The sequence below is a fragment of the Crocuta crocuta genome, unplaced genomic scaffold, assembly GCF_008692635.1.
Source record: "Crocuta crocuta isolate KB4526 unplaced genomic scaffold, BGI_CrCroc_1.0 scaffold140, whole genome shotgun sequence".
Lineage (NCBI taxonomy): Eukaryota > Metazoa > Chordata > Mammalia > Carnivora > Hyaenidae > Crocuta > Crocuta crocuta.
The window spans coordinates 192,921-204,897 of NW_027527775.1; the positions used below are offsets into that span (position 1 = coordinate 192,921).

General features: G+C 37.2%; 1 pseudogene; it reads left to right on the top strand.

Moving 5' to 3' along the window:
• Positions 1-597: 597 nt before the first annotated feature.
• On the top strand, positions 598-697 carry LOC144239457 (U6 spliceosomal RNA; annotated as a pseudogene).
• Positions 698-11,977: the final 11,280 nt, after the last annotated feature.

The window sequence follows — 11,977 nt, forward strand, 5'->3', positions numbered from 1 at the left end:
TTAATGTTTTTTATTTATTTCTGAGAGAGAGAGACACAGCATGAGCGGGGTGGGGGGTGGGCAGAGGGTCAGAGAGAGAGGGAGATACAGAATCTGAAGCAGGCTCCAGGCTCTGAGCTAGCTGTAAGCACAGAGCCTGATGCGGGGCTCGAACCTACGAACGAACCATGAGATCATGACCTGAGCCGAAGTCAGATCATGAGCCACACAGTTGCCCCTAATTTTAGGAGGGTTTCTTTCAGTATCGTCATTTGTTATTGGTAATGCCATGTAAAATTTTTAGAATTGTCAACATTTGGAAAACTTGTATCAAATTGTTTTCATATAAGAACTATGATATTCAGAACAATTTTGCTGTATCAGGAACAATTTTGCATGTCTCTCAACATCAGACAAAGATGGATCTGAAATGTTGGGATCTGGAAAAATACGTGATTGCTCATAGAGTCACATAGTTGTGCTTGCTGTTTGCAGCATTGTTACACATGTTTGCTTTACAATTGTAGGAATTCAGATAAATTCTATTTTACACAATTCTCATCCAACCAAAACAATCATGCTATGTTTATAATTGTTTAAAATTAGCCTTTGGGTGCTTGCTTTGTCAACACATTATAATAAAATGAGAAAGATACGAAGATTAGCATGGCCGCTGTGCAAAGAAGACATACAAATTTGTGAAGTGTTCCATATTTTTATCACCAGGTGATGTATGGACGTATGGACTCCTGAAATTATATAATACTTTATGTTAACTATACTGGAATTAAAATCTTAAAAAGCCAAAAGTAAAAAATTAAAATAAAATTGGCCTTTGGAAGTATACCATGAAGTAGATTGCCCTGACACTTGAGCTTCATTAGAGTCAATCACTGAAACCCAGCTCTCAAAGTCAATCATCTACAGATAGTGAGTGAAGGAAGTAGGTTCAGATAAAGAACATCCAAAGAAACTTCATGTTTTAACAATGAAATGTGAACTCATGCTGTTTGCCCAAGGCTGATGACAACGACTACAACTCTCTACATTCTGTAGACCAAGTGCAATTATTTATTGATGGTTTCATAGTATGACAATTATAATTCTCCTTAAAGTCACACAAGTGCTTTTTTATTTCTGTGGGATTTACGTATATTTTATCTCATTTGGTTTTGCTTCATTGCTACATCCTTTTCAAGGATGTGGAGTAGTGCAGTGAAGTGACTCACCTAAAGTCATGTATTTTGTAAATCAGGGTTTCAAACCAAAACTCTGCAACACAACAAACCCAATGTTTGTTCTAGGCCATACTGAGTCCTTTTCTGTACAATATTAATGACATCATGACATTTAAACACATTCTTAAGTGTCCTGACATATTAGGCAAGTTAATGTTAGCTGATGGCACAAGTAACTTCAATTCTTCATAGCTAAAATCTCCAGCGTTTTAAAGTAGAATGTGAGTATTTTTGATAGGATGGCTCTCAGGGGTGGTTCTATTGCAAACATTTACAGAAGGATCTTGGATCCTTCTGTCTTGTGGTGCTGTCACCTTCAATATACAGTCTCTGATTGCGCTCCAGAATGGGGAGACAATATGAGGTATTAATCTTCATGACACGTGTAGCTACTGTCATGTGACACCATATTAGTAATGTGGCTGCACCTATGTGGAGTGAAACAGTGAAATATATTCCATGGTTTGACAGCAACTTCCAATCCAGAGAATAAACAAAGAAAAAGACAGTTTTATTAAAAAAATAATTACCATAGTCAAGTTTTTGAAAAGGTAAATGATGAGAAAAGGAAGGGACAAAATTACATTTTATTTTCTTCTTGGCCATCACTGTAAAACTCTACTTTTAAGCTTAAAATATGAAGAAAGATTCTCAGAGTATAAGAATAAAGAAATATTCAAAGGGCAGATTAAAAAATATAGTTCTTCCTATTTTTCATATCTAGTGAATACATTTGTAGTTGGAAACCTGAAATATAACTTACTATGAGTTCTACTATAATGAGTATTCTATATTTTTAGAGACTTTAAAAAATATTTATTTATTTTTAAGAGACAGAAAGCACGAGCAAGCAGGGGAGAGGCCGAGAGAGAGGGAGATCGAATCCCAAGCAGCCTCTGTGCTGTCAGCGTAAAGCTGGATGCGGGGCTCCAACTCATGCACCATGAGATCACGACCTGAGCGGAAACCAAGAGTTGGTTGCTTAACCGACTAAGCTACCCAGGCACCCCTATAATGGCTATTCTAAGCTAAAGTCAGAGTAGAAACACACTATTAAACATTTTTTTTCAGTTCACTCATGAGTTTTTTGTTTGTTCATTTTACATTTTGAAGGCACATGATATGTCAGAATCTCCTGTAGGCATGCTCTCTTTCAAGGAACCTGCAATTTAGTGGGAAGATAAGTCACACACATAAACGCTAATACAATGTGCAAAATGATATATCCCATGAAAGAGATATACATAGAACACTGTGGAAGTCTGGGCGGTTAGACGTGAGGCGTGAAGGGGCATTGATAAGATAGGCTTGGTCAGTTTAGTCAAGGGTGTTTTCAACTACTAACAAATAGGAAAATAGAAGTTTGCTGACATGGTAACAAGCTATTTTTCCCCATTTTCTTGAGAAATGATTGACATTTGTTACTGTACAAATTAAACATACAACATGATGGTCTGATTTATATATACAGTGAAATGGCTACCCCAATAGGTTCAGCTAACACCTGTCTTCCCATATAGATGTAGTAAAAAGAAAAGAAAAAAGAAAAAAAATTCTTCCTGTGATGAGAATGCTTAGAATCCACTCTCTTGACAACTTTCCTGTATATTGTACAATAGTATTAACTATAGTCATCACATTGTACATTACATCTCTGGCACTTATTTACCTTATACCTGGATGTTTGTACCTTTTGAGCCCCTTCCTCTACTTCCCCCTCCCCCCACTCTGCCTCTGGTAACAAGTCTGATCTCTTTTCCTATGAAGTTTTTGGTTTTTTAGATTTCACAAAAAAACTATTTCTTGATAAAACAAATCACTAGTAATTTTTAATTTTTAAAAGTCCATCTTACTTGCTGGAGAAAAAGATTTAGATGATATGCAGAACAGAAAGTAGGGAAAAAACATCTTGTGTTGAGAAGTGCAGAAGTTATGTTTGTATCATAAAGATCTTAAAGATAGGTTTACTAGTTTTGTGAACTATTATCACCTTCTTATTGTCTAATATGTGGAAATATTTAAAAAATATAAAGATTCAGTATTTAAGAGAATGACAATTAGCCTGGCAAAACCTAAAATCTGACTGTATCTTTCTTGTCCCTTGAACGTGTCATTAGAGTTTCTAAGACTGTGGCATTAGTATTCAGGCTTATCACCTGTGCCTCATAAAAAATAAACAAGAATACTTAGGAATAGTTTGGTAGATGGTAATGTTCAGAGTAAAACAAAATGAGAAGGAACCAAGATAACTCCTTTGTTGACTACTTAACAAGGGTTTTTGTCCTCAGTAGGGTTAACAAGTTAATTGTATAGAGAAAACGGCACATTTAGACGCACATAAATGAGCTTGGCCAAATGCAAAGCTATGTATCTTTTGGCACTTGCCTCGTCTCTACAACCCCTTTTCCATGTCCTGCTGTGCTTGACTCACTGAACTACACAGGCTCCCGGGCTCAGCCCGCGCTGTTTCCTTCCTTTTGTCTATGCTCAAGTTGTTCCCAGTCCGGGAAAACCCTCACTTACCCTCTGCTTCCTTTGCTTCTTGAACTCCCTCTCAAGAGCCAGCTCACACATTGCTTTCTGCTCTTGATTCTACTTCCTTCCTGCTCATTAATTAAACAAATCATTGCTGAGCACCTGCTAGACTTCAAGAAGTGTGTAAATGCCAAGGCTCGAATTACTAACAAGACAGGTGCTTTCTGCTTCCTGGAACTCAGGATCTGGTGGGGGATACTCTTGGTGGCCCATACCATCATGAACTAACTCACCTCTTTCCAGGCATTCTTCTGAGGAATTTACTATAATTTCGCTGGTTTAATCCTCACAGCAACCCTATGAAGTGGGCACCATTCTCTTTTGGATATGATGCACGAGGAAACAACACTGCAAGCTGCCAACCTGGCCATTATCAGACCCAAGTATGCCTACGCTCTAAGGAACCCTGGCTCTCTTCATTTCCCAGGGACTTGTTTCACATTTGCTGAAAGTCAAGTCTCTTGGATTCTTCTGCTCTTGACCCCTGACAAGACATCAAGCTTCTTAGTTTGCTTCCAGTGAACCTAGTGAATGTGCTGCTCCAGCCACCCTGTCCCGGTAGCCAGTCTTACAGGCTTCACACCACATCACTTTTCCTGTCACACTGCACTTCAGGTATGGGCCCAGGCACTCCCTGTCTTCCTGTAACACTACAGAAATGGGACAGGGAGGTTTTTTTCAATGTTTGTTTATTTTTGAGAGAGAGAGAGCGAGATAGCATGTGTGAGCGAGGGAGGAACAGGCAGAGAGGGAGAGAAAAAGAATCTCAAGCAGACTCCACACAGATATGGTGCTCGAATTCATGAACTGAAAGATCATGACCTGAGCTGAAGGCAGATGCTTAATGACTGAGCCACCCAGGTGCCCTGGCAGTGATTTTTAATGACCTCTTCAGCAAATATTTATGGAGTCCTTGCTGATGGCTGGACATCATTTTAGATGTCAGAGATATAGTGGTGAAAAAGACAAACGAAGTCTTACTTTCTAGAATATGTCCTGTGAGGAAGATTAAAACCAAACCCTTTTGTACCTCATTATTCCAGCTTAGGTTGTCATTACCGTCTCAAAAACAGAATTTCCCTGGATTACACCTAGCGTAGTAATAAAAAGTAACATTTCTTCTGCATTTATAATGAGGCTGTCTTTTTGCTAAGACATGTATATTTATTAGCTTAATCTAAATCCCTCAAGGTAGGTACCATTGTCACTCCGTTTTTAAAGATGAGGGAACTGAGGTTCAGAGTGGTTTGAGCCACATGGCTAGTAGGAAGGTAGGACTTCATATTCTCTCTCAGGCAGTGTGCCCAGATGCTGTGTGCCTGGAAAATCTCTTTGAAGGCAACAAGAGGAGAGAAGAGGTGAGCTGTGCTAATAGAGGAGCCAGAATGATTCCCCTTACACAGAGAAGGGGAGATAGCTTTGTGGGCAGACAAGACCTGCCCCTTTCTCTCTGGGGGTGCCCTGGGAAGTTGATATCAGCTCAGAAAGAAATTATGCTGAAGGAGATGTAACTTTGCACAGCTTTTTAGCATTGACTAAAATTCTCATTTGTCCCCCATGGCAGAAAGACAGAAAGCCATCACACTAAAAGAGTCGTCATGATCTTGAACTATACAGTTGTCAGATATGAACACAGAGGCTTAAGTTATGGATCTTCCACTTTTGGAAGTCACCACTGGATTTCAGTATGAATCTTCCAAGTGGAGAAGGAGCTAAAAATGTTTGTACTTAAATTTCCTGCCAGCCCAATAAAATAAAGCCCAGAATAAGATTCACTGTCATTAAATGAAATAAATACATGGATATATCTTACACGTTTGAGTTTATGGTTTGAGATTCATAACTTTTAACAAGTACTGATGAAGTGCAGATCGGGGCCAAGGGCTGAGCTATACTCAGGATGCAGTGAATAATAAGGTCTGACTTAGTGAAGTCTATAGTTAAGTGGACGAAACTGGTATTGAATAAACAAATACAGAATTTAAAAAATAAAAATTTTAGTAAGGTTTATGAGAATCTAGGACACTATTAAAGGGGTAACAGGGAGGATCTATTAGGGCTCAGATTAGTGACAGCATTTCCAAAGGATGAAGATTAGTTACTCAGGAGCATGGGGTGAGGAGGAAAGATTCTGAGCAGAGAGAGTAGCACAAGCAAAAAGTAAGAAACGCAACTGTAAGAGAGCCACATACCTAAGCATAGCAAGGGAGGAGGAAGCTACTATGTGAGTTACAGCTGAAGACACAGGAAGTAGCCAGAAACTGAAGAATCTTGTTAAGGATTTATAGTTTAACCTTAGCTGAAATGGTAAAGCATTGAGGACTTTACAGAACGGAAGTGACATATTTAGATTATATTTTTTAGAAGTATCATTAGGGCACCTGGGTGCCTCAGTTGGTTAAGTGTCTGACTCTTGATTTTGACTCAGGTTATGATCCCAAGGTTCTGGGATTGGGCCTTGTGTCTGGCTCCACGCTGAGTATGGAGCCTACTTGGGATTATCTCTCTCCCTCTCTTTCTGCCTCTCACCCCACTCCCTCGCTTGCTTTCTCTGTCTCTCTCTCAAAAAAAAATATATATGTATATCATTGAAATATTTGAGAGTGTAAATGCTGAGACCAATTGAGAAATTGTTTCCATAGTGGCAGAAAGAGATGCAGGTGGCTTACACTGGGGATGGTGGTAATGGAGAACTGGATGCCTTAGACATTGATTTTGGAGTAAAACTTAGAGGATTAAGGGAAGTACAAAGTGGACAAGGTGATGGAAAAGAAAGCATCAAAGAGATCCCCAGATATATGATGTAGACAATTGGGACAATGGAAATGACATTTACTGAGGTAGAATAAAAACATGTTTAAGGAAAAATCAATAATTCAGATGTGGACATGCTAGTTTTAAAAATATGTGTGCAACGCAAGAAGGCATTTATCAGGCTGACTATCTGGGTAATTCTCATATGTTAAGGTATAACCTACAATCAATTTATATGCATCACATAGCTCTTTTGCTTTTTGTCTAAAATAGGAGGAATCTCAAGGCCAACCTCATAACTGCTGATTCTATCTTGAGGTTTTGATGTAAGCAACTGGAATGAATGCATATCAAATCCACAAAGCTTTTGAACAGTCCTAAAAAAGCAGATCTGCATCTGCAGTCATGTGTAGATGAGTCAGCAGCATTTTAATTCTTTATTGCCCTACTCATTAGCCCAACACACATTTTATGTCTAAGCCTTAAAATAATTTCCAGTTGTTTTTAGAAAAAGAAATAAAATTGTCCACCATCTGATCATCTGTCCCTACTCTGCCTCACCTTCAAAGCCATAAAATAAGAAAGAACATAAACTATAAGTTTTCAAATAAATATTCATAAAATGGTGATTCCTGCATAAATTTATTTGAATATAAAGCTCCAAGCTGGTTTACTTCACAGTGTTTAGAATTAATAGGAGCTAGAGGTAGGTCAGCTCCCTTGGGAATGACCAGTAATGTTTTCTTCTCTGTTACAATCTCAAATGCCATCTTAATTTTAGTTATAAGGATTCTTTCATTTTATGTATTTGCTCTCCTATTTTTATCTCCTTGATCTTAAAGTGAATGCTGTGACCAAGTGAGAACTCTAGTTTCCTGTCTTTTGTTATCCCGCACCATTTCTGTAACCTAATCAAAATGTGCTATTTTTTCCCAAGACATTGCCATATTTTTCTCTCATCATGACACTTAATTTGAAGGTGGCAGACTGGAAGATGCACTGTCCTGTGACAAATTTGTAAGGCATGAATTGATCTCTGCTCCACACACAGCAATATGCAAGCATGGTATCTTGCAACTTATCATAAATCATGTTTTACTTCTTTTCTCATAGACTTTGTGAGAGCTGAATGCAATGTGGAGATGGATGGGGGTCAGTTCCTCACTGTCATCCAAGCTGCTGGTAATTTATAGATAAGATATAACACCCGTGAGTTATGAGGTCTTTTGTTTGCTTGAGGTGTCCTGTGCTGAGCACTGCAATGCCTATATCATAATGTTTGAGGTTTTACTGTCGTGTACTAAAACAAACAAACAAATAAAACCCCAGAACAACAAAAAACAGACATACATCAAGGAAGCATGGCATTATATCCATGAGCTTAGATTTATCCAATCAAAAAGCCATTTCGGGGCGCCTGGGTGGCTCAGTTGGTTAAGCATCCAACTTTGGCTCAGGTCTTGATCTTGCGGTTCGTGAGTTCGAGCCCCGCATTGGGCTCTGTGCTGACAGCTCAGAGCCTGGAGCTGCTTCAGATTCTGTGTCTCCTTCTCGCTCTGTCCCTCCCGCACTCATGCTCTGCCTCTTTCTCTCAAAAATAAAATTTAAAAAGCCATTTCATCTTTTGGCAGGATGCCCTAGGACTGATGCCCAAGGAGGCTGCAGGTGTATGACTACAAGTATGGCTGCTTGAACTAAGTCAAATTCTTCATTTCATGGTCATTAAAAGAACTGAGAGGAACTTCATCACAATAAGTCTTCCATAGATGGAAAAGTCCTCCACGGCCTCTAGAGATCCTCACACATACACACATGACAGTAATAATAATAATAAAGAAAGAAAATACTGGCAGAACATACTGTGTCCATGTTCTTATGAAAATGTAATTTTTAAAAGTAAATGTAAGCAACTGATTAAGAGAGCTACAAAGAAAAAGTATCCTTGTTCTATGAAACATCTCAACTGCAGGTTTATTCTCATCACATCATTTTAATTTGCAGAAGAAAGTACAGTCTTAAGTGTACTGACATTATCATTAATTAATATTAATTGGGTCTTACTCTTCCAAGTTTTCCAGTTACTACCTGATTGTACCCTAAGCACTTTTTACACTCTTTATAATCATTAATAGTAGTATGGCTCTGTGTATCACTGATCTAAGAAATGAAATGAAAATCTGCAACACCAATTTGGAGATGATGGATATTGTAGTGGGAGATCGGTTGCTTTTGAGTGATAGCATAAAGAAGAGGCGATACGCCATAAGCAATGTTAGCCGCTCTTCCCACCCATGCGAGCATACCTCTCCTTGCAAATGTAGCTATGTCTTCCTGTTTTCATTGTATCCGACACATGCATTCACTTTATCATACTAAAAGACAGTTGTCGGCTTATACATTTGCTTTTCTTTTACAGCTTGGAAAAATTAGGAACAGTTGAAGTAAGGACTCTATCTATCTATCTATCATCTACCTATCTACCTATCTTTTTTAATCTTATCATTCTTTAGAATATAACTGAAGACTTTCATATAGTAGGCACTCAAGTTTTAAGCAAATAAGTGAATAGACGAATGGAATTGGAAAGGAAGAAAAAAGGAAAATAGAAATATATACCTTAGATGCTTACATGTAAGTCTATGAATATGATTATTAGTTTTCCAAGTTTTATATAATTTAACACATTTGAAATAGAAACCACATAAAGTATTAGGATCTTTAAAAAATGTATATGTAAATATGCACATATATACTTGTTTTATATATGTGTTATACTATATATATATATATTCTGCATTCAAAATGCATATGTTATAAGCTATCAATGTCAAATAGGCTTTCAGAATATATGCTTAAATATGGAAATCTGCTAAAATATGGGAAGAACATGTACATAGTATTAATCACATCTCCTTGGAAACTTTTTATCTGAAAAATCCCAAGTAATCCAAATATCAAAAAAAAGTATTGAAAATTCCCTGGATAAGGACTTATTTTTAGGAAAAAACTGTCATAGCTTATGTGGGGTAAATATTGATCAGCTATATTTCTATTTGTTCATTATTCCTATATTTTACGATATACAAAAAGACATGTATAGAGAGTAAATATACCATCTCTGATATTTTCTTTCAATGTCTTGTTCTTAATTATAATTATAGTAGCAATAACAAAAAATCAAATATAGATAGACTCTGTTTTCTCTAGTCTTAAATCACTTCACAATAGCCTGATATTTTAATCCCATTACAAACTTTATTATTTTTATTATTTCAGTGTATAGAAAGGGAAAAAATGGAGTTGTGTGGACAAGAATGATTAGGCTTGTATACTCTTAGGGTGTAAATCTGTTAAAATGCAGACATTGTGATATTTTCTAAATGAAGTTAATTAAAGTCTTACGATGTAGCTTATAGAGCTAACCATATCTACCATCAAAATGTCAACCATTGGAAAGCTTTCATGTCTTTTTTTTTTTTTTCCATTTCTGGACCACTTCTGTCCACTTCCTATTTTGGGAATTCCTGGAGCCCAAGACATAAACTTAGCAATTTCCCAGAACTTAACCTACTGTATATTTTTCCTCTTTTGTGTGTCATAATGGAATAAAACTATGAGAAATAAGAATGAGAATAAGACAGTAATTTTAAAAAGTAATGATGAATCTATCTACAAAATATAATATTTCATGGAGTTCAAAGTCATGATAAAATTCTAGTATGAATTTTTATAAGACAGCTTTTGAGCTTTCAGAAAATAAATGGTAATCATTCGGATGTAGGATGGATGGCTAATACTAAGTAATACTGAATATTCAAAAGTTTTTAAAAATAGCTCTTTTGACTAGGAATATTTGTAAATTCTATAAGCATAGTATATCTGAAATATGGTAAGAAATGTGACATAGAGGGGCGCCTGGGTGGCTCAGTTCGTTAAGCGGCTGACTTCAGCTGAGGTCATGATCTCTTGCAATCTGTGACTTCGAGCCCCATGCTGACAGCTCAGAGCCTGGAGCCTACTTCTGATTCTGTGTCTCCCTCTCTCTCTGCCCTTCCCTTGCTTTCTCTCTGACTCTGTCTCTCTCAAAAGTAATAAATATTAAACATTTTTAAAAGAAGAAAAGTGACAGATTTTATAATGTTTATTTATTTTGAGAGAGAGAGAGGGAGAGAGAGAGAATCCCAAGAAGGCTCCCTGCTGTTGGCACAGAGCCTGACATGGGACTCTATCCCATGAGCCATGAGATCATGACCTAAGCTGAAATCAAGAGACAGATGCTTAACTGACTGAGCTACCCAGGCACCCCAATGACAGAGATACTTTTGATAGTCTTTTGGCTATGGTAGTAACATGTGGACTGGATGGGTACCCAAGTGAATCTATAACTAACTAAAAGACAAGATTACATGAAAATAAATAAACATAAATATGTTTACTGATGGTTCATTATTATCCTGGACAAATATCTGGGTAACCTGCTGCAGGCCTATATCCATAGCCTTGTTGTGCTTACTATTTCAAGGCATGATGATCAAAAGAAGATATGGATATAACCAATAAAAAGCTTTTTCCCAGAAAAGGAAACTATTAAACAAAACAAAAAAGGAACCTATTGTATGAGAGAAGATATTTGCAAGTCATGTATCTGTTAAGGGGATAATGTTCAAATTATATAAAGAACCTATACAATTACACACACACACACACACACACACACACACACACACACACACACTGATGAAAAAATGGGCTGAGGACCTGAATAGACCATCTTCCAAAGGAGACATACAAATGGTCAACAGACACATGAAAAGGTTGCTCAGTATCACTAATTATTACAGAAATGCAAATCACACTACAATGATATATCACCTTACACCTGTCAGAATGGCTAAAATAAAAAAACACAGGAAATAACAAGTGTCGCGATGTGGATGTGGAGAAGGAACCCTTGTGCACTGTTGGTGGGAATACAGACTGGTGCAGCCACAGTGGAAAGCACTATGGATCCTCCTAAAAAACCTAAAAATAGAATTGGCATATCATCCAGTAATTCCACTATCGGGTATTTACTCAAAGAAAATGAAAAAATAAATTTAAAAAGATATATGCATCTCTATGTTTACTACAGCATTATTTACAAAAGTCAAGATATGAAAACAACCCAAGCGTCTTCATCCATTGATGAATAAAGAAGTGGTATAATTTATATGAATATAAATATAAATACATATGTGTGTGTGTGTGTGTGTTATATCTCATCTTAGGTCATGATCTCATGGTTCCTGAGTTAGGGCCCTGCATTGGGTGTGGGGCTGTGTCCTGACAACAAGGAACTGGCTTGAGATTTTCTCTCTCTTTGCCCCTCCCCTGCTCACATGCACAAGTCCTCTGTCTCTCTTTCTCTCTCAAAATAAATAAATACACTTTTAAAAAAAAACAATGAGGTCTTGTCATTTGTAACAACATAG